Source organism: Pleurodeles waltl, chromosome 9, assembly GCF_031143425.1.
Source record: "Pleurodeles waltl isolate 20211129_DDA chromosome 9, aPleWal1.hap1.20221129, whole genome shotgun sequence".
NCBI classification, from domain to species: Eukaryota; Metazoa; Chordata; class Amphibia; order Caudata; family Salamandridae; genus Pleurodeles; species Pleurodeles waltl.
In genome coordinates this window covers 463,622,970-463,648,797 of record NC_090448.1, presented here as the reverse complement: position 1 = coordinate 463,648,797, position 25,828 = coordinate 463,622,970, and the positions used below count along the sequence as shown (strand labels likewise).

The following is a 25,828-nucleotide window of genomic DNA, read 5'->3' as shown; positions in this document are numbered from 1 at the left end:
AGAAGCAAGCTGGGTCAATGAGTTGACTAATTGGAGCAAACCACTGACTCCCACTAGAAAGAACTGGATAGACACGCCAGGAACTTACTTAGCTGTGGGTTAAGAACTTGTGGCTCCACTACCAAACAGAAGATCTTGAAAACAGATCCAAGTGCTCCAACATCCACATCAGAGGAGTCCTAATGCAAGCTGAATCTGTAAAGTTAGAGGATTATGTCACTTGCCTGTTTTGTCATGTGGCCCCGGAACCTGCAGACCAGATGAATATTCTTGACTGTACCCACAGAGCAGGCCACCCCGCTCGTTCCCCAAGAAAACCACAAGATATCCTCACCTGTCTTCACTATTATAGACAGAAGGAAGCTATTATGTCTGCAGCACAGGACAGGAATGCCATTGACTTTTAAGGCACTAAGGTCTGGCTCTATCAGGATCTTTCCCCAATAACATTACAGCGTCATAGATCCCTGTGGCCTTTGACCGACTTTCCCTGAGATAAAAGGAACAAATACAAGTGGGGAGACCTCTTCAGCCTCCGAATTGTCTGGGACAATGAGACTAGAAACATCTGGACCCTAGATTAGGCCCATTCCCTTCTGGATATGGTAACTCTCCAGGGGGAACCGTCCACTAAGTGGCCATCATAATGTCCCACGCCCCCTCCCACAGGGATGCACCGATCTACGCACCCAACAAAGAAGCTGGCCTGTATAAAGCCGAAAGAAAAGATGGCATTGTTACATCAACTACAAAACCGCAACAGCATATTAGACCCTGACAGCGACCACTGCCTTTCCACGTGCCAATGCGGCAGGAGATGGCCCCCCCTTCTTTTTGAGGCCTACGGCTCCTACTCTTTGATGCCTGCAATGGCTCAGGGACCGGTTCCGCCTTCTCTATTGTTGTAACTTTTTGGCAGCGGACCTCCCCTGCTACAACAAATTGGAGGCTGCAACGGTTTGTTGCCAATGACATGGACCCTCAGGCTTTGGTTTACCATGTTACATGACGGGGAACTCACTGTTGTATTGTTTACTGTTCTTCCCACCACCAGATGAGACATCCCACACCTTTACATATATCCCTCAAGCACTACACTACAGATGAGCTTCCGGGAGATATATGCTGGATGACTGGCCCCCCTTTTGATCTCCATAGCTCCCTAAAACTCACCTGTCTATGATTAGTATACTTAGCTTGAACGTTAATGGTCTCAATGCCCCAGTGAAACGCCTTGCACTTCTAACTTTCCTTAGGGATGCCAAGTGCAACGTTTGCTTTCTTCAAGAAACCCATCTTCTTAGAGATGACTGGCGGCACCTGTGCTCCTAGTAGTTTGACCGCCAATACTATGCCTTCATGTAATGTCACTTCCTGTGATGCCACATGCCGTTTGGTCACACATCATGATGTCACTTGCATACTGCATAACTTGGTTAGTACGCGCACTTCTGTTTTTTAGGTCTTGCACCCTGAGACTAAGAGGCGCATGTTCAAATATAGTAAAACGACAAACAAATTCCACGCCTCTAAAGAAGGTATCATTGCAATGATAGAAATGGTGTGTAAATACTTTATCTTATTTTAATTTTAATTAGTTAAACATGTTTTTGCTGCTATTTATTTTTTGCATCTCTAGTAAAAACAAGCAGTTTATTGTAATGCTTCACGTTACCTCACAGTGTGTCATGTCCAGAACATTTAGATTCTCTTCCAGGTATGTTCTAAGCCAATGAAAGTCCGTGCAGTTTTCTGAAAAATGATTCTTCAGTATTTTCAAACCAAGAAAAAGGATTAGAAAAAAGGATTACCATTTACAGTGCATTGTTATGATATATCATGCTGTACGTTTATTTTACATTTATAGCACCACTATATCCAAATCATACATCATGCACTTCACAAATGTAATAATAAGGTTACAACTGGCATAAATAGCTATAAGAACCACATTAGTCCAGCCAACATCAACATCAAGCAAGGGAAGTGATGGAGTCTGAAATCAAGGAGGAGAGATGGTCTAGTGGGATGGGAGCACAGAGGGCAGTCGGAGGTGAGAAGATGCAGGTTCATGTATTGCCTGTATAGGGCTTTTAGATTTTTTTCCCCTGAGCTGGAGAAGTTCCTCTTAGTGCCTGAGGTCTTCTTGTAAAGAGTTCCAAAGGTAGGGGTCTGTGGAAGAGCAGTAAGGGCCATCTTGATGAGAGTAGATTTTCTTCGTTTCAAGCCAGAAATAGTTGTTTCCCCTCTTAGATTTACCTTACTTCCTAGATGTGTAACTGGAAAAGCTTTTAATGTGAAACAGGCCATGTAATTCTTGATGAACGAGAAAGCAAAAGGGGACTTTTTAGCATGAGCTGACATAATTAAAATGCTATTTCCAGATAGAAACAGTACCAAGATGGTAGGGAGATAAATTAAGGTGGCATTGGTAAAGTTAACTTATTTTAGAGGATTTACAAACATTTTGCAATGAGTTAGTGTCACAGAAGTGACACTAGCCAGCAATAAATATTTTTTTTATAATTTGCGTTCCAGCGCAAAACTTGTTTTGCTCTGGAAAGTACCCTAAAAGTAATGCAAAGCAGCGCGACGCACTGCTTTACCTTACATAGTGCCGAGGGGGGCGTTACATGGGTGGCAAACGGGTATTCTCATGCAATCACCCATGCCTTTTGACGCAAAACTGTATCTATAAACAATAGTAGACAGGGTTTTGCACCAAAAACACAATTTGAAAGCAGGCATCTAAAGCAGGAATGTTTTAATTTCTCCTTTCTTTTCCTGGAAGCGTACCCTTCCTGTACAAAACCTATGCTAGCCTCACACACACACCCTTGCACTATGGCACAAATGGTGTGCGTGGCGCATGGCAGCTGAAATCAGCGCCAGCGCTAGGGAGAGGGGAGAAGAGTGCCATATCTTTGCAGATATAGCCTTTTTTGGCTGTGGCGCTGCGCTGCCTAGAAATTTTGTAAATCTGGGCCTTTATGTTGTGTTATTGGATTTTGTTTAGCGCACATTCTGCAACGGACAGCACTATTGGCTGCTCAGAGTATATATGTACAAAGCAGAAGGACTTAGGTTAATTGGTCACTAAGTACTTGCAGGTCCCTTCAGCGTACCCATGGGGAAGCCACCCATTCATTCATTTGCACATCTATTACTCAGCAGGCATGACTCACATTTTAGGGGACGATCGCCAGATTTTGCCAAGAACCCATCACTTGTAATATATCAGTGGGTACAGCTTAAAGAAATATCAATGTACAGTACTGTGGATTTAGGCCTCGGCAGCATGAGACAAACTCTGACAAATCAAATAAGTTTGGCTTGCGTGTAGTGTGTCGGGTGTTGTCCATCAGTTGAGCTCCGTGTGATGTACAGAATAGGGATATAGGCCTGTGTGCATTTTGGGGCCTGGTGTGATGTGCAACACGGGCTACTGGTTGATGTACATTGGGGCACATGGCGATGCACAATAGGGAGGACATGTCGATTTGCAGGATATGAGCAGGGGATGTGGTCAAATATGTTTCAAGTTTTTCCATCCCAGCAATGGCTCAACAGAATGCAAAAATGAAATATGGACTAAGATAACTTACTCCTGCCTGACATTGAGGACGACATTGAGGGATATTCTAGCTTTGTCTTGAATGCATTTGATATTCTTTCATTGAGGTATAAGCTATTTGTGGGTGGGTGTTATAAATAAAGTGACCTGTCTTGTACAAGTATCCATGTGCAAAAGTAACGCCATGAGGACACATATAGACCTTAATTGCACACAACACTCACCCACGCCGTAGTTTCAGGATACGCTCAGCAAAACTTACAAATGCTTTCCAAGAAAATATCTGGAATATAATCAACCACGACTCCTTAAAGCAGTCTTCGAAAAACGGTGTTTTTTTAAGCCAGGTAATCAATTTCCTACTTTTACCCGGCAACATCCTGCTATTAGTGTTCAAGCGCTTTATGAATCTCTTTCATATGGCATAACCCGCACACCTTTTGCGGTGGAAGAGGTGTGTGACAAACTTCAATCCGTCCTGGGTTTTTGGCCAGCCTCATTAACCAGCTGTGGCCGTAATAATTCTATTGCAGTAAAAGAAAAAACTGCACGAACTAGAATGCAAGTTTCTGCAACATTCAAGCCTGAGCCACCTGAAATGCCCCAATTGTAACTTTCCAGTTATGCATGGTTATGGAACTCGATTTTATTTATGTATGAGAACCTGACCTATTGTCAGGGGCGGAGCTATCAATATTGCAGCAGGTGCAGCAGCATCGAGGCCCAGGAGTCTTAGGGGCTCAATGCACTGAAATGGTGGCTGTATTTTACATGGTAGCTAGTAGTTGGGGGCGGGGCACCTTTATACCTTGTTTGCAGAGAGCCCACGGCATCACTGCTCTACCACTTGCTAATATTCTTATAGAATGCCATGAAATTGGGGTATCAGTGAAGACATAATAGGAGACATTCAGTCTGTTTTGCCGAAAGGGAGTTTCACTGAATAAAAACTATATCATTTCCAAAGACAATCGAGGATTACATACTTTCACTTCTCAATACCTTGATTACTGGAAGACATGTTGCCAGTAAATGCCGAGCGCCCTGGACTTCTATCTTCTGTATTTCCGCTTTTAACACCTTCCCCATCTCTTCAGTTAAAGTATATCTTTCAGCTAAGGCAAGTATTATGGTTCTATAAAAGGAACATTATGAAATTGATATGCTTGGAATGGAGAATGGCAATAAAATAGCAGCAAGGTGAAATAACATTCTGCATTTAATCTTTCAATTACAGTTTACAAATATGAGTTTGCTTGAGCTGCAAGCATGGCACGGGGGAGCAGGGTAACGCGTTTTCAAGTGGCACGTAAGATCCAAGCCAGAGTTGTTGAAGATCTTGTAAAAGCTCCCATCTTTTAAACAGGAGAGGGTGTACTAAAATTATATTTCTAAACAAACTAAACCGGGAGGGGGGGGCCTTATTCATTCTCCTTACCAAGCTCAGGATGTGCTCAAAACTGGGTTCCCTGGAAGTAGCCTTTATAAGGGTAGATGCTCAAGGTAAACACATAACTGCTTGTTTATGTGTATGCCGTAACCCTTTTGTTGTCTGTGGAGTCGAGTAATGTGAAGCTAATTGTGGATCCCGAATATGTAAAAGGAGTGAGAAAAGACTTCCACAGTAGTGTGTAATAGAAAGAAAAGTGTCTTGGCCTCCCACCTTCTCTCACCCCATTCCCTAAAGGAGACAGGATTTTGGCTGTGCCTACTGCTGCATAAGGCCTTTATTTTCTGCGTCACAGGGGCAGTGTGTCATGTGCGTAACAGGAGCAGTGTGTCATTTCTTCTCCATTCTCCAGGGAACCCAACGACATCTCATTGGATCTCATCCATCTTGTCCCTTCTACAACAAATCCCCCAGAAGGTGCTTCTCAGGTGTCACAGGATGGTGAGGCTTGAAGGGAGGTTAGCCAGCTTTCAAAGATAGAGAGTACACAGGGTGAACATGTCTTAGCTCACACCTGATTACCAACGCACCTGGCCACTTTGATAGCCAAGAATGTGTTAGCTCTATAAGCAACCCAGTAGAACACTTACTTAGTTGGAACTGGTAGTGGAACAGAGGCAATGGAAATCTATTCCTGGCACTTTCTGCTTCTGGCATTATGAAAATCAAAGACGTCACACATGTGTTCACTTAATAGATGGTGCTCCTGCTTTACTTTGATTTTGATCTATAGATCTGAAACCTGGATACACATTTTAAGTTGCATTCTGTAAAAAATTGGGATACTGGTCGAGGAGGTTGAAACTCTACTCAAGCACAAACCACAATCGTTGTCAAGGTGAAGTCACACGCATACCCAAATTAACCTGTGCTCAACCCTCTGGTAGCTTGGCATAGAGCAGTCAGGCTTAATTTAGAGGGAATGTGTAAGGTATTTTTGCATCACTTCAAGCAGTAATAAAGTGGATACACCACACAAGAAAAACTCCACGTCAACTTAGAAAAATAGAGTCAAATGTAATTAATAAATTGACACTAAAATAACAAAAAAAACAATGCGTAGAACTTAGTTATTAATTTTTAGAGATTTAAGTGAAAATAGTGCCAAAAAGCCCAAAGCACCACTTGCAGCTATCTAGTGATGCAAGACCAGTTGAAAATCACAAGTTCTGGCCAACCACAATGGAGTGCTGGATGCATACAGGGACCAGGTTAGTCCAGCTGAAAGAGTTACGAGGAGCCGCCCAGGCTTTGTGGACAGCCCCTGCTGTAGCGTGACGATCCCGTTGTGGACAGTTGTTAAGGGAACTTCTTGTTGGCTATCACCACATGGTTGATGCTGTGGCACAAAGAGGTGGTTTGCTGGAACTTCGTGCTGGTGTTTGGAACAGGGAGCATGGTGCAAACTTGAGCATTCACGAAGAGCATAAAAACTTTGGGGGAGGTCAACTGAGGCTGTTGTTTAGCCATTTTAGTGATGTCTCTGGGCACATTATTTTAGAAACTATACCTGCTGCTTGTGCCCTTTAGCCTAGTAACATTTTATTCTGCTTCATTGTATTATTTTAAAATCAGTCACATTCATGGTCGTGTTTTATTTTCTTTATCTGGTTGTTCTTTTGTCTAGGAAAGCATTGCATTCCTTAGTGTTGGACTTTTTTGCTTATGCAGGGTCATCCCCAATTTTTTTGCTTCCTGCCTCCCATTTTTTTCGGACCTGTGGCTGTCGGCTTTTGAACTCTGAGCACTTTACCACTGCTAACCAGTGCTAAAGTGCATATGCTCTCTGTGTAAATTATATGTGATTGGTTTATCAGTGATTGGCATATTTGATTTACTAGTAAGTCCCTAGTAAAGTGCACTAGAGGTGCCAGGGCCTGTAAATCAAATGCTACTAGTGGGCCTGTAGCACTGGTTGTGCCATCCACCTAAGTAGCTCTGTAATCATGTCTCAGACCTGCCACTGCAGTGTCTGTGTGTGCAGTTTTAACTGTAAATTCGACTTGCCAAGTGTACACACTTGCCAGGTCTAAACCTTCCCTTTTCTTACATGTAAGGCACCCCTAAGGTAGGCCCTAGGTAGCCCAAGAGCAGGGTGCAGTGTATGGTTAAGGTGGGACATATAGTAATGTGCTTTATATGTCCTGACAGTGAAATATTGCTAAATTCGTTTTTCACTGTTGCAAGGCCTGTCCCTCTCATAGGTTAACATGGGGGCTACCTTTAAATCGGATTAAAGTGTAGATTCCCTTTGCGAGCGGATGGACATGTGGAGTTTGGGGTCTCTGAGCTCACAATTTAAAAATACATCTTTTAGCAAAATTGATTTTAAGATTGTGTGTTTGAAAATGCCACTTTTAGAAGGTGAGCATGTTCTTGCTAATACCATTTCTGTGACTCTGCCTGTTTGTGGATTCCCTGTCTGGTTCAGTTTGACAGTTGGGCTAGTTGCACCTCACACTAGACAGTGACACAAAAGGAGCTGGGGTGTAGTCTGCATTTCCTGATGAGCCATCTGTGCTAGGAGGGAGGGGAGAAGTGGTCACTTACACCTGAAAGGGCTGTGCCTGTCCTCACACAATGCAGTCTCCGACCCCCTGGTGAGTGTCTGGGGCCTGGCCTGGGCAAGGCGGGATTTTGCATTCAAAAGAGACTTTACTTTGAAGTAGGCCTACTTCAAAGGAGAAATTGGGTATAAGAAGGGCACCCAAAACCACAGACTTTAGAACACTTCTGGGAACAAGAGGAACCTCTGCCTGGAGAAGAGCTGAAGAGCTGAGGAGAAGTGCTGCCCTGCCTGTGACTGTGCTTTGTGGAGCGATCCTGCAGTTGCTGCTTCTGCCAGAGTAAGAGGGCAAAGACTGGACTTTGTGTGCCTTCCATCTTATGAAGACATCTCCAAGGGCTTGATTTAGAGCTTGCCTCCTGTTGTTTGAAGTCTCAGGGACAGCAAAGACTTCTCTCTGCCAGCCCCTGGAGTCTCTGTAGAGGCTCCTACTCTGACAAGTGGTGCCCTATCCAGTCCCTGGGCCCTTGAAAGGAAAGCTGGTGGAAATCCAAGGAAATCGACTTCAGACGACTTCGGACCGACGCCGCTGCTGAATCCAGTGACGCCAGCTGCACCCGACTCTGTGATCTTTGCGGAAACGCAATGATCTTGGCAGGCCCGACGCTGTTGCAGCCCGCTGAAGTCCGCGACTCAGTGGAAGTCGCCGCACCACGTTGTGCGCTGATTCAACGTTTCACACAGACGCCGCGATCCCCGACTTCACGCATCGACTTGTTTTCACTCTTTACCAAAGGTACTGTATTTGGGGGTTTATGCGACTCCGTGTCCGGCGCCGCTGGTGTCGGCTTGTTGGGAACGACTCCGTCACGATGCTGTGTTAACACCTCATCAAAGCATTTTGTGTTTCTAAGCGCTATTTTTGAGTTTAATCTTTAAAAATTCATATCTTGACTTGTGTATGTCGGATCTTTGTCGTTTTGGCCTTGTTTTGTTTAGATAAATATTTCCTATTTTTCTAAACTGGTGTTGTGTCATTTTGTAGTGTTTTCATTAAGTTACTGTGTGTGTTGGTACAAATACTTTACACCTAGCACTCTGAAGTTAAGCCTACTGCTCTGCCAAGCTACCAAGGAGGTAAGCAGGGGTTAGCTGAGGGTGATTCTCTTTTACCCTGACTAGAGTGAGGATCCTTGCTTGAACAGGGGGTAACCTGACTGTCAACCAAAGACCCCATTTCTAACACTTAGCAAGACATTCTTTTCACTTTGTGCTTTCCCCAAGGCTGCAGTGAGATAGAACTGTTGGCACAAGTGGTACACCGAGTCTCTAATGTTCACAGAAACACACATCCTTATGTGAGGACATTTTCCAAGTACATCAGCTGTTTTATTATAAAAACACTTCCCTTTCCCATACGTGCTAGAGGGAGGTTCCAGCCAGATGACCACAACCGCATGCTTATTGACTTTGCTACAGCTGCTTTCTGAGACTACCGGTTCCCTGGCCTACATGTGGATGGCATCTTTATAGACAACAGGCTTCCTTCCTACTGTCATATTCAGGTATGGAGGATGATGTCTTCCCAGTGGGGAATCCTGATGGGTGGATTAGGTCTTATCCTGCTGTGCTCTAACATAGATTAGGTAGGAATCTCATATATTGTGCACAGTGACAGTATGGTGGGACTTTTCCTGTGTTTCACTTTTCTTGTCACCATTTTGTTTCTATTATGTTTCAACATACTAATTATTGCATTTCATGCCATTTTATCTAAGACACAGCTGATTCAATAAATCCTGTTTAACCATCTCCTGCCTCTGGTTGTCTTTGCATGTGTGAGACTAATGCAACTGAGATAAAAGGATGAGATTGGATCCACCACGATTCACCTGAGAAGTCAGCTTGTCATGTTCCTGGTTACCACAAACCTGCCACAAATCGTCCCTGCTCTTGGGCAGAGATGTGGCGCTGCCAGTTGGCCAGAAACGGATTAGGCCCACAGTTGTCACATGGTGTGGGATTGGACTCAGTTTCCCACAATTCAGGTGATGCTGCCACCCAAATCCTGCAGCCTCATTAGGGTAATGAAAGCCCATGTGACATAGCGCTGCCAACATTTCATCAGGCACTGATTTTCGGATCCTCCTGAGTATCTGTGGCTCACTATGCGCTAAAGGCATCTCAATACTATATATGGAGATGCCCATGGTATTGAGGATTTCCTCCTCAGCTAGGTAGGTACTATCTAGCTGATGCTGTAGGGTGATCAAGCTTAAAAGGATCAATCCCCATTTGGTGTCCTTATCTCTGAACAGGTATATCTACCATGGCAAACCCGCAATGAGTCGTAATTGCAGTAAACATGCGACCTCCCCTTATGGCTCATTTGTTAGCTAGTGGCCTTACAGCATGGGGGGGTCCTGTAACATTCGTAGTTGAGGCTCATCCAGCCTACAGAACAGAAACATTATACTCCTGGGTCACCTTTCCACCAATCGACGGGAACACTAACACATTTCATCATTACACACCTGCTAATATACCTGCACAATTCAGAGAATAGGCATACTTAGAGACACCTCTATCTTATCAAGACCGTAAAAACTGGCTTGATGGTGCCTTACCCTACACAATACTATACGTTAGGTTTGGCCCTCTGAGCAATGATGGTCCTACCTGGCCTTTATTGGCCACATATACACCACATCCTGATGCAGGCACCTTAGCGGTAGCTGAGTTTCGCCGCTTATATGTTGAGCGTACAGCAATAAACAATACAGTTTGTAATGCAAACATTAAGTACTAACCCAGTACGAGAGGCCCCAGTGCAACCACATGCAGTCACACCAGGCATTAACCCTGCAACTGTACATTCGATCATGGGTAAAGTACCCGCCAAACAGGAAGAAATTCCATTCTGGTTAGCTCAAAACATAAATGCGCTGGAAGCAGTTTTCCCCATACGGGACCTCAAGATAAACATAGAATTCTCACTATGTACTTGCCATTTGGGATGGTTCCCACAGTAGATAACTGCAATACTGGGAGCATGGTATTTACCAGGCTCTATACTACCGCACACGGTACACCAACACTTGCCAATCTTCCAGAAGTGTTGAAAAAATTCAAGATGAATACGGGGCTGCCCCGCCCCTGGATTTGGGGATGCATTTAATGGGCAATTTTGCCACTGTATAGTATTAAGCAATCTTAAAGGGGAGGCAGTTGCACTAGCAGTATGCATGCAAATGCGGGATGTTCCTATACAGTATCAAGAACGCAAACTGCCAAAGATTATCATCAAAACCTACTCTAGTATTGGTCAAAATTGTCTGGGAGCCAGACCTAATAAACCAGAATTACAGGGTGAATCCAATAAGGATTCTACCAAGCAGGCACCTGAGGGTTCTAAAAAATGCTGGGATAAACAAAAATAAACACCTGAAAAAGAAAGGGGAGAATCTCTGCATTCGGAGACCCCTCAAAACCGCTATAATCTTAGAAATAGACATGATATAAAAATGCCTGATAGATATCAATACATTGACACACACTGATCTCGCTTGTTTCAGGACTCACCGGATAAATGCAGTGAGAGAGGTGGGGATCGGAACAGTTAACTGAGTACGTGAAACCGATAAAGGAGGCACAATGCTCATCTGACGTTTCTGATAAGAAACAAGAGAAACTTCCCCAACAAAAACTCCAATTCAAAAAGGACAAGCATTTGCAATGCAATAGGTCTCGCATTTGCTTGAGTTAGAGCTATTGGCTTTGTTAATTGATAACTGGATCTTTCTTGCCACATAAATTGGTCAACCCTGCTTAATAATTTTGTTTTTTCCTGCTACCTAATTCCAGTGGCCCTACATATAACTAAAATACTCTTCCATTTACCTTCTTCCTCTTTCTGCAGCAAAAAATGAAAATATTGCCATTTTGCATCCTGATATAAATCTGCCATTCTAATTCCAAAAGAATACCACTTTCCCCATCGCACTTGAGTTGTTAGCTTGCTGACACAATTCTACTGTGAAGTTGAGTCACCTAGATTAACACAACCTTTGCAATCTGTGATAGGGCCTATAACCACAAACTGAAAATGTACTATCATTGGCTAGTTCAAGTAATCTATTTTCTATTTTCTGACTAATTACAAACAACTGCTATTTTTATACTCTCGAAGTGGGACAGTGTACATTCAGTGATGGGAGCCCCAGGGTGCTAACCTTTGCATAGGATTTCCAATTATCTTCTATTTCTGCATTAAGAGATTTTTTATCGCTATTCATTAACATAGAAATCAGGCGCTAAGTGCGGACACAGGAATGCTTAGTTTAAGAAATGGTTCTAAAACATATTATGATCTAACAGTGACATTTCTGGTCAATTCTAATCGACTTAGAATAAGGCTTAATCCCTTTTTTGTTCTTTAAAATAAAAAATTAAAAGCAGAAATGGAAAGTGTTACTTTAAGATGATATACCTGAAGTGCTGAAGAGTGCAAAGCAGCCATGCAATGTAAAACACACACTAACAATGTACATAGTTCGTTGTAGCATCTCTCATGTTCTCCTCTTTTCCGTACAAAAGTTAAGGTGGGAAAGCGTGTAATACTGTCAAATTCCTGTCAGTGGTAGAAATCCTCGTGTCCCACTCCTTAACCTCTAGAAATGTTTTCAGAAAAGAGCACGTTTTTGTTTGAGAGCAAATATGATTACGGAAAATGAAAAAATGATATTGAGGTGATGAATACTTTCTGAGATGAGGGCACATACTACTTTTAATGATGTTATGGCATCATCCCTTTCCGAAAAAAACAAAACCTGAAGCTATTATTCATTGTGCACCTCAGTGTTCAGCTCCCTCTTTTGCCAACCCACTTATGAATGGATGGCAACATCCCTTATTTTACCTCAGATGCTCTCATTTACTCTACTCCCTTAAAGACTCTGTTTTACCCGCACTTCCTTCCTGTCCCGCCCGGTCCTCTTTTATACCACATATATTAGTACTTGTTTAAACCTCTGATTCTTACCGTATGCATTTGGCCGTGACTCATTTCTTTGAGTATAAGCGCACTCCTTCTTTAAGTAGCGCTATGTATCAGCGGATCCTACACAACAGCGTGTTTGCATGTTGTGAGTAAACCAGTGCTAACGAAATCCCATGAGGAAAACACATGCCTGAACAGCTTCTTCAAAACAAGCACTGCACTCTAACTGTTTCCCAGGGAGCTGCTTGTAAATATTTACAGCACAGCATAAAATAGAAGCAAATGCCTGCTGCTTTCTGCTGTTAACATGTTAAGAAAGAGCTACGAAAAATAGCCTTCATCATTTAAATGTCAATAACACGAAGGACTGGCTTGTAATGGATGCTTGCAAATTCTTTGGATGGAAGCACATTTTAAATGCTCTTTCAAAGGACGATTACACACAAATGTAAATAAAAACAAAATCAGCCCAGTGAAGTACATTAGTGCCCTCGCCAACCGCCGGCACGTAAATGTAACCGTGCGCCCACGATCGAAGCAAAAAACAAAGGAGGGACAAACTAATAAGCCCTTCATTTGAATGCACAGCAAATGTAAGAGATAAGAACGAAATTTATAGCCCTGTTTACAGCGGAGCTCGGGAAACCACGAGCCCTTGAGTCCTCATCTCAAGAGATTCCAAATTAAAGAAAAAAGATGGGACTCATCTTTTACAGTGACTTTTAAAAAATATGCACGAGAAACTGAATCATGTTTACACAACATAAAACAAGAGGAAGAGAGCGAGAGCGAGGGTGAGCTGGCCCTGGAAAAGCCACTCTCTGATGTTGGTTTATCTTTACAGAGGGAACTGATGGGGAGGAGGGACTGACCACACACCCACAGTGCAAGGCAAACAGGGCAATACTGAAAGAAAAAGTCCCCTTCAGAAGGGATAAACAGGACATAGCGTAATTACACAGTACTTTGTGCTGCTCCCAAAGTGAAAAAAGGCAGGACCATGAGGCTGAACTGACCACTAGCAAGCAAGGATTTTTGAAAGACACTGCAACTAACAAATCAGAATGCTGGAACTCACTCTATTGTATACTTTAGTATACAGCAGGCCGAACTCTAACGCTCGACCTAAAAAGGTGGCAGCAATTTCTATATGAAATACCACTCAGGATGAGAGCTTTACTAAAGAACAGGAAATGGGCACTGGCCCTGCTTGACAGTGCAGCAGAGGTCACATAGGCCGCCAGAATCTTTAAGAGCATCTGGAGGTGAAAGCAACTAATGACTTTTTACAAGTCGAGACCGCGGACATGCCGGTCTCCCCACCCTAGGGTGTATAAAGTAAAAAATACAATTAGAAGGAAACATTGAGGGCACAATAGACACCATCTTTTGAGATCACGTTATTACCATTTATGATATTTTACTTGCTGAAAAAGATTGAGCACCAAAATTTGGCCATAATCTCCCATATGGGGAAGAGGTAATTGAACTCTCTTCCTCACCCCTTGTCCCTAGAGAGCTCAGGGAGGCTTGTGCCATTGAGTGGGTGCAAACACAGGCACCCGCGTTATACCACAACCTAGGGTAGGGTAGGGTAGGGTAGGATAAAGGATCTCCCTACCATATAATATCAATTAGATCCCAACCCCAATATCAAATAAAGCATGAAGCTAGAGCACCCTTGAAGGAACTCCTCACACAGCTAGAGTTCCAGGAGGTAATTGAACCCTGTGTCTCACCAATGAACAACCCGTTGTTCCCCATAGCCAAACAGGACCATTCATATAGAATAGTCTTAGACTACGGACATTTAAATAGTCTCACACTCACATTTGCTATCCAAAATGCACACAGTACAGCACTTATTAACAATACAGGCCCTCATTATGATCTCGTCGGTTAAAACCGCCGAGATCCGCGCTGGCGATCAATAGATAACCGCCAGCGCAACTTCCCCGCCGCCGGCCATGTAATGTTTTCCCCGCTGCGCCGGTGGGTGGAAACCGTGCTTCTGACCACCAGCCCAGCGGGGAAAAGGGCGTAACATTGACAGCGGCTCCAAATGGAGCCGCCGCCAATGTTGGTGTGCGGCGGGTGCAGCTGCAAAAAGGCTGACGGAATGGGTATCATTATCCGGAGGGCAGCGCTGCTTGCAGCGCTGCCTTGTCGGATTGGAATACACCGCCCCGCCAGCGTTTCCGCTGGCGGTGGCGGTGTATTCTGCCGTGGGGTTTAGGGCGGATCATAATATGGCGGTCTGGGCCGCCATGCCAGATGGCTGTATATACCGCCACTGCCGGCATGGCGGCCCAGACCGCCAGGATCATAATGAGGTCCATAGTGTGCAAAAAATACAAAACAACCCTCGATATTTAAAATGGGTTTTTCTGCCAAAATATTGCACCTGAAAGTAGGGACTTAGCAAGTTTTAGCACTTTAGGCTCACAGAAAAAAAAGTTCCTGACACTCACAAGGGTATATAAACAGTCCAGGATTGTTTTCAGCTCGTTTTCTTTCAATTTTACACAACATTGACCCTGAGGTATTGTCCTACGTAGACAATATCTACCTTACGGATGATGATGTAGTTCAACATGTAAGACAGGTGAGCTGCATTGTTGTGGAATTTGCCAAAATAGGCTACAAATTTAATTTTAATAAAACAAAAATAGACTTCCTTAGTGTCCTATTTTTGGGATTTGAACTTTGAGAAAAATGCACACAACTGCAATCACCGAACACTATCAAAAAGCTCCATTCACTGTTGGGCTTTTTCAATTTTGGCAGAACTTACATTCCAGATTATGCACAACGCATCACACCATTGTATGACTTAATACATCCTGACTGTTCAAGTAAATATTGGACAGTTGAACACACAAGCATTCTCAGAGCATTGCAACAAGACATGCTTGCAGCTAAACATTTACACACAAGAGACAACAAAACATATTTGGTCATCAGAGTAACTGGTGGTGCCATTAGTTTCACCTACGTAACGTTCAATGAGGGTGATATCGTCCTTATTGCATACAAATCACATTTGTACTCCACAGCTGAACAAAAAAAATTCTGACTGCTGTTTAGTTGGCTTTCATTAAAGAGAGACCTCTGGCCCAGGGGAAATGCATCATTGTCGTATCTCCGATCCCAGCCCTTGAGGTTGTCACCAAAGACAGCATTCCTAATGATTAGGCACTACATCCACATTGGATTCAGTGGGCAACGTCTCTGATGGCCACTGATGTTGACTATGTTTTTGACCTAAAATTACAAACTCAAGAATTTCTACAATATGAACTTGAATACCCAGTTCCAGCAAACACATTATCTATTGCACAATATCAAAAAATTATGTACACTGATGGCTCAGCCCAACCCAGAGTGGACACTAAACATCAATACTTCGCCTCCTGTGCAGTTGTCAGTGGCTTCATGAAGGATGGTGAATTCTATCCACAACACACTTACAAGCAGACCTTAAGGGACTGCACTGCACAATTAGCAGAGCTCAAGGCTCTGTTGATGGCACTGGAACACACAGATACAGGACAGTTAACCCTAATCATCTGTGATTCATATTATTGTGTCCAGTCCTTCAATGAATATCTGCATTACTGGCACAAGAATGGGTTCAGAGTTTCAAAAGGCAACATCATCAACGTGAAGGAATACATGTTACTGGCAATACCTTGGCTGATGAAGCAGCCAAGACAGCAGCAGCTACGGCTTCTGTTGCTGCAATAACTAGTTCACGAACGAGGTTGGATGATGAAACACTGGCTGCTGTGAAAGCATTGGCTGAAGGCAAGCCGATGCCAAAGGCATATCCTGCCAAAAGTTCCTACCGCATATCTAGCCTCAATACTGCCTGTTAGAAATGGGGTCTTTGGTTGACAGTCAGGTTACCCTCTGTTCAAGCAAGGACCCTCACTCTAGTCAGGGTAAAAGAGAATCACCCTCAGCTAACCCCTGCTTACCCTCTTGGTAGCTTGGCAGAGCAGTAGGCTTAACTTCAGAGTGCGAGTGCACGTCAAAAAGGGCTTCAAATGCGTTGATTCCACTCATGAGCGGGACCCTGCGTCGTTTCTCCTTTTGCTGGGTAGGGGCGCGATCTCCCAGCCTCCGTCAGCGATGCTGAGTGTCGTTTCTCCTGCTCTGTGCGTCGATTCTTTGGACGCGTTTCTGGCGAGCGTAGACTTTCAGCTGCGGAGCCGGCGGCGTGTCTTTTCTTCAGCCACAGATCAGAGTTGCGTCAATCTTTTCCCAGCACGGCGCTCTGTGCGTGGATTTCCTTTTCTTTAGATTGCCAGCTTCTCCTTTCAGGGTCTCAGGAACTGGATGGGCACCACAGGGCAGAGTAGGAGTCTCTCCAGAGACTCCAGGTGCTGGCAGAGAGAAGTCTTTGCTGTCCCTGAGACTTCAAACAACAGGAGGCAAGCTCTAAATCAAGCCCTTGGAGAGTTCTTCTCAAGATGGAAGGCACACAATGTCCAGTCTTTGCCCTCTTACCCTGGCAGAAGCAGCAACTGCAGGATAGCTCCACAAAGCAGAGTCACAGGCAGGGCAGCTCTTCTTCCTCAGCTCTTCAGCTCTTCTCCAGGCAGAGGTTCCTCTTGTTTCCAGAAGGGTTTCTAAAGTCTGTGGTTTTGGGTGCCCTTCTTATACCCAATTTATCCTTTGAAGTAGGCCTACTTCAAAGCAAAGTCTCTTGTGAATGTGAAATCCTGCCTTGCCCAGGCCAGGTTCCAGACAGTCATCAGGAGGTTGGAGACTGCATTGTGTGAGGGCAGGCACAGCCCTTTCAGGTGTGAGTGACTACTCCTCCCCTCCCTCCTAGCACAGGTGGCTCATCAGGATATGCAGGCTACACCCCAGCTCCCTTTTGTGTCACTGTCTAGTGTGAGGTGCAACTGTCAAACTGACCGAGACAGGGAATCCACAAACAGGCAAAGTCACAGAAATGGTATAAGCAAGAAAATGCTCACTTTCTAAAAGTGGCATTTTTAAACACACAATCTTAAAATCAACTTTACTAAAAGATTAATTTTTAAATTGTGAGCTCAAAGACCCCAAACTCCACATGTCCATCCGCTCGCAAAGGGAATCTACACTTTAATCCGATTTAAAGGTAGCCCCTATGTTAACCTATGAGAGGGACAGGCCTTGCAACAGTGAAAAGCGAATTTAGCAATATTTCACTGTCAGGACATATAAAACACATTACTATATGTCCTACCTTATCTATACACTGCACCCTGACCTTGGGGCTACCTAGGACCTACCTTAGGGATGCCTTACATGTTTGAAAAGGGAAGGTTTAGGCCTGGCAAGTGGGTACACTTGCCAAGTCGAATTTACAGTTAAAACAGCATACACAGACACTATAATGGCAGTTCTGAGACATGATTACAGAGCTACTTATGTGGGTGGCACAACCACTGCTGCAGGCCCACTAGTAGCATTTGATTTACAGGCCCTGACACCTCCAGTGCACTTTACTAGGGACTTACTAGTAAATCAAATATGCCAATCGTGGATAAGCCAATAACATACACATTTTGTAAAGGAGCACTTGCACTTTAGCACTGATTAGCAGTGGTAAAGTGCACAGAGTAACAAAAACAGCAAAATCAGAGTCCAGCACACATCAAAAACCTGGGGAACAGAGGCAAAAAGTTAAGGGAGACCACGCCAAGGATGAAAAGTCTACCACTGCCCTAGTAACAATACCAGGGGTGGGTGATTGTGTGATCCCCAACCAAGATCAAAGACCTAAGTTGATTAAAGCAGTGCACGAGGGAGCTGCTCCAGCCTATGCGGGTGTGGCGGCTACTATTTCACTGTCACAAGCACGTTACTGGTGGGCAGGTATATACAAATAGACCAAGTAGTATGTCCTTTGCTGTGACATCTGTCAGCAAATAAGATGGTCCACCATTAAACACCCACTGCAGACACCCCTCCTAATTTTCAACAAACCTCTTCAATGTGTGTAACTGGACCGCTGTGGTCCCTTGACACCTGCTGGTGTATACAAATACATCTTAGTCACTGTTGACTCATGCTCAAGATTTCTATGGGTATGGCCACAACACTCAGGTGACACTCAAACTGCTATTAAAGATTAGCAGGTCTTTATCAGCACATATGCAGTTGCAGCTTTCCACTCAGACCAGGGCCCTGCTTTTGCCTCAAGGGCACTCAGGGACATCATAGCTTTGTTAGGGGTCCAACTGTATTCGTCTCCACATCATCCAGAGAAAAACAGTATTGTGGAGCAAAGAAACCTGGATTTAAAGCAATCCTTGACAGCTAGAGTATTAGGCATGGATCATAGTTGGCATAATCACCTGTATGGAGTCCAGAGAGCACTTAATAATCTGCCCAGAAGGTCCCTGGGAGGGCGTACCCCATATGAATGCCAGTTTAGAACACAAATGTATGTTTCAGATCTTGATGGTCCTGGCGCAGAGGCGTCAGATACACCTTTTGACATAAATGAATGTGTCACTGTCTTGCAGGACTTACAACTGTTCCGTGACGGCAACGCAGCAGCATTGCTGCCTCCTTGGGAATAGGGGATGCACCAATAACACCGGCTGGATTCCAAAAGATGGTACTCTGGTGCATGAAAAGATAGCTGTGAAAAAGGGGTTTGGTCTTTCTTATCGTGTACCAGTTCCAGTCCTGAGAATACACAGCACCAGAACTGTTATTCTACCAACAATGCCTAGTTCTAAATAAAATCATTTTGTCTCCATCGACAATGCCAAGCTACACCATATGGCTAGTCCTGCACAGCAGACCTAGAGGATTCCGGGGTTGTACCCGACTCCTTCTCACTACAGACCAGGATATTCCCCCACATGTTTTAAGTAGAAACTCTGACAACTCTCCAAGCTTGGGTAGGGTGGAAAATGATCTTTCATTTGTCCCATTAACTTCTTCTGTGACAAGTAATGTCAACAATGTTGAGAGCTTCTACTCAAATTCAACTCAAACGGATGGAATAGCCTACTGTGAACCACCCAGGGAGACTTCTGCCAGCTCTCCTCTACTAAACACGGCTCCAGTTTTTGCCCAAACTGCTTCTGGATACTTTGCCGACGTCAATGATTCTTCCACCGACTCATCTGCCTCTTCTGCAACAAGACTGTCAAGAGCACATAAGCCGATAAAGTGGCTCAAAATTAACTATTTCATTCTTCCATGGAACTATCTGTGGCTCTTATTAACTGTACTTGCCTTCCTTCTTTGGATTGGGTTTGTCATCATCTTTTTCCTACTAATTCATGGTCATTACCTTCCTGAACGCTCAACAGCTGAACTGGTGGAAGTGGTCCTACAACTACACTTTTTCCTCCCATAAGATCCACAGAGACTTGTGCATAGTGAACATTTCAGTCATACCAATTCCTAACGGGATTGTTTGGGATAAAGTACCTTTTGATCCATATAGCCTGACGGAGGTTATTCAAATTCCATACGTATTTAAACTTTCGGTGAATGATGCAATAACACCTGGAGTTGTTTCTGATGACTGGGATGTAAAAACAGTTGATTCTATGCTATCTGAATTAGGATATTTTACTGTATTTGAAAGTGAAGATGTTTATCAATCGAGATTTATGGAGATATTTTCTTTTATACTTATTATCGACATCATTACATTCACAGAGCAAGTACCCCAAAGGCTATTTTTAATTACACTCAATAAGATAATTGTCCAGCTGAGTTCGAAAAATATATTCTGAAAAGTTTGCATATTTTTCTGAGCGCAATATTAAAAATGCTGAGGCATAATATTTCAAATGGTCAGTTTTGGAAGTGCAACATATTTTTGTTGACTTATGCAAAAATTGATCTATTCTAATTCCTTTGTTTCCCAGTTGGCTATAGAAGGCTATGAATATTGGCTGAAGTCGATGGACTTAAAAAGTGTATGGGGAACTAAAAATTGACAAATAAGGGGAAAGGAAGCTTTATTTAGAGCATGCCTGATACCTTTTCAAATTATACTTTAAATGAAGCTGCATAAAAGACAAGTTGTTTAGGCTTGGCAAAAATTAAGGATTTGAATGCACCCAGTATCTTTGCCCCTGCTAACTTTTACAAATGGCAAAAATACATTAATGCAACTGAAGATCAGCTCGATGAGTGGGTGCAAAATGGAACATTTAACACATCATTTTCACGTCCTGGTGGGTGGTTATTGTGGCCAGTAGACTCAAATGGTTGTTATTCACATTTTGTAAACTCCACGCTGGGTTTTGGAACAGATAGGCCAGACCCTTGCTATGTGTCATAAGTACATTCAGGTATAGTGACAACATACTGTGTAGGGAAATTATGCCAGCAATGGTTAAAAAGTTCCTCACTAGATGCTGTTGAAGAACACCTCAGTCTCCTGTCTAACAACATACACTTGCAGGCTTTCCTGTTAAGCCCCAGAAGACAAAGTAGAAAGTGCTTCTTATGTGCAGTTTATAATGAAATTTGGAAACTTTCTCAACAAGAAGCTACTGACTGGTTAAGGCAAATAGATCAGGAAAATTTACAGAAAGCATTAGCCATTGTAGATGATGGGATTAGCGCCTTTAAACAACATTGTTCCTTCTGCAATAGACATTGTGCAAAGTGACATGTCATTTTTACAAAGACAAAGTCAGTTAAGGTCCACTATGCAGTTGTGTTGGACACTGCAGACACTGAAATCAGGTTGTGTTCCCTGGCAACATGTCAGCACGAGGAGTATATTTTCTACATTTAATCTGACATGATAGCAACAAATAATAGCTAAAAAGAAAGCAACTTATGTCATGCTGAACATTGAGAAAGTAGAAAAGTTGCCTTTTACTGTGGCTGAAATACCATCTGCTGAATGGTTAATACACAGTGTTATTAATCTGCCTATTTCAACACTACGATTCATGCGCTGTTTGAAACACATTCTGGTAGGCAGATATGAGTGACTAGGAGAAAGTTACATCCATGACGTGAGGGAGCTTCCCTTTTCATACAAACGTTTTAATGGCATGAAAGAGGTCTTTCTAGTGGCAGTGAATGCAAGACTTCTGTGAGCCATTCAATGTTTTGTAAGTGGGCGTTTTGGCAGCAAACTTAGCTTGCTATCTGAAGGGAGTTCCAGTCCCCTTGATTAGACCTGCATTCCAGGTGCTCTCTAATGGAAGCTATGTGCTTCTAAACAGTGAGAGCTGTTGTGGAATGCGAGCCGGAATTGCTTACGTCGTTTCGGTCTCCCAAATTGTCACTTGTTGCAGAAATGTTCTTTTTCCCCCTGCACAACACATGAAAGTAGCAAATATTTGGCCTCACATTGCTACCTCAAATGTGAATTTTGACTAGTTGAGCAGACTAAAGGTTTTATTGTTTCAAAAACACATGGCGCTGAAATCTGCACGCAAGACTTATGCACTCCAAGTGGTGAGGTCATCTGTCGAAATACAGTCACTTTTAAGTACAAACTTTAGGAGACACTTTGGTAAACTCATGAGACGAACATTTAACACGTCCAGTACTCCTGGGATTGTGCATTGGTTTAAGGCTATTGGTTCTGGTTTCATTCACACCTTATCTTCAATATTTGGCTCAATACCTTAGGTCATACACACAATATTTTCCAGTATTTTCTGGAGATTTCCTATTACTTTGGCTATAATAGGTAGCATCTTGCTGTTGCTATTTTGTATCCGCAATGGCTGTCCTATCACAACAAGGAGGACTGAAAGCGCTTCCACCAGTTCAACTGTGTCATAAACGCATGATGCAGTATTTCGGAGCACCACTCCTAAAAGAACTGAAGTGCAACTGGTCTCTGTCATTCAGACAAGTTTTGGATTGTGTGCCACCCGTATTTCGATGCCTCTGCTGCCTTTTCAAATGTGCACTGAAAATCTGTCTTTCTATGCAGCGCTTACTTATAATTGATGCTGATCTGTTGATGTTCTCGCTGTGGGCTCACTACCAGACATGCGTGTTGAGAGTGCGTTTAGCAAGAAGGCCAGCTGCTTGTGCCCTTTAGCCTAGTAACATTTTACTCTGCTTATCTTATTATTTTATAATTGGTCACATTCGTGTTGGTGTTTTATTTTCTTTATCTAGTTGTTCTTTTGCCTAAAAGCATTACATTCCTTAGCAAGACATTGTTTTCACTTTGTGCTTTCCTCAAGGCTGCAGCGAGATAGGACTGTTGGCACAGATGGTACACCATGACTCTAACGTTCACAGAAACACACACATCCTAACATGGGACATTTTCCCAGAACGTTAGCTGTTTTATTATAAAAACACTTCCCTGTCCCATACACGTTAGAGAGAGGTTCCAGCCAGATGATTACAACCGCATGCTGATTGACTTCATTACAGCTGCTTGCTGAGACTACCGGTTCCCTGGCCCACATGGTGATTGTACCTCTATAGACAGCAGGCTTCCTTGCTACTGTCATACTCAGGTATATGGGATGATGTCTTCCCAGGGGCTTATCCTGCTGCGCTCTAACATAGCTAAAGTAGAAATGGCATATAATGTGCATAGTGACAGTATGGTGGGACTTTTCCTCTGTTTCACTTTTCTTGTCACCATTTTGCTTCTGTTATGTTTCATCATTCTAATTATTGCATTTCATGCCATTTTATGTAAGAAGCAGTTGATGCAATGCATTCTATTGAACCATCTCCTGCCTCTGTTTCTGTTTGTCTTTGCATGTGGGAGACTAATGTAACTGAGAGAAAAGGACGAGATCTGATCCACCAAGATTTCCCTGAGGGGCACCACTTGGGATTCAGAAACAAACCCCAGGAGAGGCAAGCAGGTCCAAGCTGGAGGTCAGCTGGGCAACTGGAGGGAGACTCTTGAGCTTGTTATGTTCCTGTACAGGTGGACAGCTGGTTAACCCTTGGAGTCATTTTGGCCTGGAATGAAGGGTGCAGGTTTAATCTTCCTTCGCAGCAAGCAGGGCAGCAGGCAGCGGAGTAGCAAAGCAGTACAGCACCTCTTCTTCTGTAGTATCCACAGGTCCAGGAGTTGGAGAGTTGGTGTCTGAGGTCCAAAATGTATCCCTGGTGGCTACTTTGAAGCTGGAGAAGCTTCTAGAGGTTATTGTCAGAAGAGCACAAGTTTCCTGCCTGCCTTGCTCTGGCTCCTGACAGGAGGTTTGCAATCCTTTGTATGAAGGCAGGACACAGCCTATTCAGGTGTAAGTGGGGTGTTTGCAACTCAACCCCATCCTGCCAGTAATGGCCCATCGAGGCATACCTAATCTTTCTATTGTGTATAGCTGTCTAAGAGGAATACACAAAGTCCAACTGTGAACTACACCCAGTCATGTGACCCGGAAACAGACTGCAGGCACTAGATGGCTAAGGCTGTATTACAAGCTATAACTTCAACATGAGAACAGGTAAACAGGCCATGTTTGTTGTCTTTGGAATCCCAGTGAAAACTCCTCTTTCATAGTGAAGTCGGAATGTTTATTAAAGTTTTGAAAATGCCACATTTAGAAAGTTGGCATGTTTCTTCCCTTAGTCCTTTATGCCTACAGCCTGTCCTGGGTCAGATGACTGGGTGTAGCTGACAGACTTTGTGAATTCCTCTCAGACAGTCACACAATAGAGGGATTAGGTGTGGCTCAATTGGTCATCAGCTGGCAGGATGGGAGAGGGATGGAGCTGAACAGAACATCACCAGACACAGAGTGTAAATCCTCTATGTCCATCTGGAGATGGGATTTGAGCAGTACCTTGTAGCTTCTTGTTGAAGGATTATACAGGTTTTCCACAATGTCAATCCAGGATTGCAGCTCATGGGCTCCTAACCCTGTGGTGTTGAAGTTTTCTTCTTGAAAGGAATCTAGGTAGCATGACTGCAAGTACCCATGGTTCCTAATTAACCTGAATCTTACTGCCTGACAGGCTTCAGAAAATTAGGCCTCATCTTCTTTTCCTCCTCTTGCTCAAGGGGTTGTTCACTTTATCTTTCATGGGAGTTCAGTTTCATCTTCTTTCACTTCCGGGTGCAGGGATAGAGCTATTTCATTTTTATACTTATCCCATCCTTTGGGGATGACAACTCAATGTTTTGGCTCATTAAAGGAAAAACGGAGACAACCAAAGGACAAGCTTTGAGCTGGCATTGTGGTTTTGTAGATTGGGCCCAGGCAGCCTCAGCCCACTTTCTATATTAACGAGGCTGCAACCAGCACAACACAGAAAATATGGAATATGTGATTTTCGTGTTGAGTGTAGGTAAAACTGACTTGGTAATAGAGCAGATGTGTTTTCTACTGCCCACGTGAGAGGTATAGTTTTTGGCCAAAGACACAGGGAACAAATATTATGAAGAATGCCAAAACCACAGTGGATAAAGTCAACCTGCAGAATGGCCTAAATTTTATGCAGACCTATAAACAACATCTTATCTATGGACATCACTCTTCATGAACATGACCTTATGGTCATACACATTAACCACTGTAACATCAGACAAAAAAAGCCCAGCTATCCAAAATTGAGCATTTTGTCACAAAAGGTCGTGAACATTCACGAAAATGACCTAAAATACACATTTATTTGTGAAATGTGTTTGGTGGTGACTTGCATGAAAAATGAACATGATGGCATGTCTTACATTCAAAGGTTACACAATATACTAGTAAGAAGTATTTTTTGAAGAGAAAGTGTCTCTTGCTGTGGTTGTACTAGTACAACCAGCCATTTTCTGTTATTTCCAGCCTCCAAGGGTCAAAATAAATATGAAATGTCAAGCAACTGCACACAAACTGAGCATGAATCTATTCATTTGAGGTTGCAAAAAGGGGTTTCTTATTCTAACCACCAGACCCTAGTATTCCTGCTAAGGTATAGTAACAGGAATAACCAGCCTCATCTGGATTGCAAGTTGTACATGTACTAGACGCAGCATATCCCATTTCGCAACTTCAAAGCTGAAAGAAGTCTCACCTGAGAAAGTGACAGTTTCCTAATATTTTCCTAACAACGTGGTTCATATTTCCTGAATCTCTGACTTCTTTCTGGAGTTCAGTTTTTAAATCTTCTACATATCTAAGATAAAAAAATAACCAAGGTATTATTGTTAAGATATACGTTTCACACAATAAACAGTTCTATATTAAATAAAATTGTAATACATTATAACAACGTTCCTGTTATTATAGTGTGTTAAAACATTAACCCCACAGGTGCGTGCATCAGCCACTGGCCGACGCACGCACACCCTCCCTGTTGCGGGTCACGGCTGTTGGCCGACGCCAGGGAGGA

The 25,828-nt window shown here is 43.3% G+C and overlaps 1 long non-coding RNA gene across 1 annotated transcript in view; it reads right to left on the bottom strand.

Moving 5' to 3' along the window:
- The window catches only part of LOC138258645 (uncharacterized), a 44,369-nt gene extending 18,754 nt beyond the window's left edge, over positions 1–25,615 (bottom strand). The window contains exons 1-3 of the long non-coding RNA XR_011198478.1: positions 25,511–25,615; positions 4,577–4,709; positions 1,676–1,765 (exon numbers count right to left, since the gene is read on the bottom strand). This is a non-coding gene — a long non-coding RNA (uncharacterized lncRNA). The remainder of the gene's footprint in view (positions 1–1,675; positions 1,766–4,576; positions 4,710–25,510) is intronic.
- Positions 25,616–25,828: the final 213 nt, after the last annotated feature.